Source organism: Brassica oleracea, unplaced genomic scaffold (assembly GCF_000695525.1).
Source record: "Brassica oleracea var. oleracea cultivar TO1000 unplaced genomic scaffold, BOL UnpScaffold00692, whole genome shotgun sequence".
Lineage (NCBI taxonomy): Eukaryota > Viridiplantae > Streptophyta > Magnoliopsida > Brassicales > Brassicaceae > Brassica > Brassica oleracea.
Window position 1 is genome coordinate 7,074 of NW_013617439.1, and position 2,346 is coordinate 9,419.

The window sequence follows — 2,346 nt, forward strand, 5'->3', positions numbered from 1 at the left end:
AACCGGCTTGCCAAACATTACACGTTCAGTAAACTTCTGGTTTACTATTACATTTATCTCCATTTTCTAATCATTGTGTAATACAATACAATAGTGCCTTGGGTAATACTTGTGATTGAAAGTATTCAACATTTCCATTTACTTATTGTCTCAACATTGTTAGATGTAAAATCCCTTGGTTTTATTTTATAAATGACTCCTCAAGTCTATTTTCAGTACGAACATACTTCTGGGTGTTCCACTTACTTGGGATGTGAGATTCTCTAATTCTCCCCCTCGAGATGATAACACTACATTTTTGTCAATCTCAGAAAGAATCTCAACTGAAAATCAACAACATACTCAACTTAAGGTCATGTGTTATATCTTAGATCCTTTTGATCTTTGAGACTTTGGAAAGTATAAGTTTCGTTCCCATAGGCATACATGTATCTGCTCTTCTAGAGCTTCCAATAATCTTGATACTACAAGACATTGTACTCACAATAATTTTCTTTCATCTTTAGATGGTTAAATCATATCATTTCTTTTTTATTACCATCTTTATTTTCTCAAATTCAAGTGAGAGTATGAGTTTTAAAAAGAAAATCTTTGGATCTTGACCTTACATTAATAGCTCATTGTTTTTCTGAGTCTACAACATACAAGTATAAACTTCTTTAATCTCTTTTGTCTGTTGGACAATATTACTTGTTTGAATATGTATTCTCATCTTTGCATCATTAAAAGTTTCTTCGAAATTTTTTACTTTTAAGCTTAACATCCAACATAGTTGAAATATAATTATAAACTCAAGGTTTTGTAATCTTTAGATGCAAAATAAATAATGAGCTTAGGTAATCGCATTCAGGTGATCGATCATACCTTTGGATTGTTTTCCAAAATTTATAGATTTTTTAAGATCAAGCTTTAAGCTTAAAACTCTCATATATATATATATATATATATATAATGGTAAGGAAATATAATAATGAAGTATTTCAAATTATAGAGATATAGATTTTCTCATAAAAATTGTATTATATATTAGGAAGTAAATAATACTCCGATAATAATCATTATATGTACTAGTTTCCTATACTATTTAACAAAGTTTTAATTCAATCAATCAGTTTACTAATACTACATGTATCAGAATTTTATTAACCTTGTATTTAGAGTATGACAAATAAAAAATTACTTATCTTAATAAGGAGAAGGGCAACGGAGATCGGAGATCCAACCATTCATATTTTTTTCAGCTGTTTATAATCTCATATTATATCATCTCCTTTATAATAAGTAGATAATCCTGAAATACTATAAACTTGCTCATATAAATATGGCTATTATGTTAGTACACATCAATATTTCTACAAGAAATCAAATTTTATTAGAAATCTATATAATAATAAGAAAGTTCAGAATATAAATCATGACAGTATAAAATCAAAGTGTTATATAAACGAATCAATATCAATAATATAAAATTAATCATGCCATGAATGTAAAATATTAATCCAAGATGCTTAATTACCCGAGAAAAGCAACTAACATCAAATCAAACAATAAACTATTAGGAAGTATACGACCTATTCACTAAGCTGATGTCCCATATAAATTTTAGTTATCTGTTAAGTTCAACACGGTTATAAATCGTTTTCCAGCTTCCATGTTATAACAAGCGATATAAGAACAATAGACTTTGACCAAAACAACTAATGGCAAACCAAATAATAACCAATGAATATTGGTTGATATTCTCTAAACTATTATATTGCAACTTATGAATATGTGGTCTTACAAATAAATCAAATCAAACAAATTAAATATATACATACATGTCGATTGATTTTAACAAGCGAAGTGGGATATAATTTTTGACATGATAGTAAGTATAATACAAACATCATCACGGTTACCATAGCAAATAAATAAGGGATAGTATTACTTATCTCGAAGGTGTTAGGAGACATAGATCTATTGAAAGAAAATTTAGTCGGCTAAAAGTGAAATCAAGAATAACTGGAACGGAGACCGGATTTGTTGGAAGCACAGATCTATATAGCTACATAAAAGAGAACATAACTGCATTTCTAGACAATTATAACATAAAATAATAAGCATTGGATCATAATCATAAGCCATTAGATGAACGTCGTAATAGCAAAAATAAAATCCATGAATAGATTTGGTCAACAATACGAAAAAAATACCTAGCTCGATCAGTAATAATGAGATAGATTGGAGACGGTCAATGTAGAATGGGAATAGAAAATCTTGAGTTACTCGTCGTCACAATTACGTTGATTTCATGTGGTCAGAGATAATAAAATTAGACGATAGGTTACGACGAGTACGTCTGGG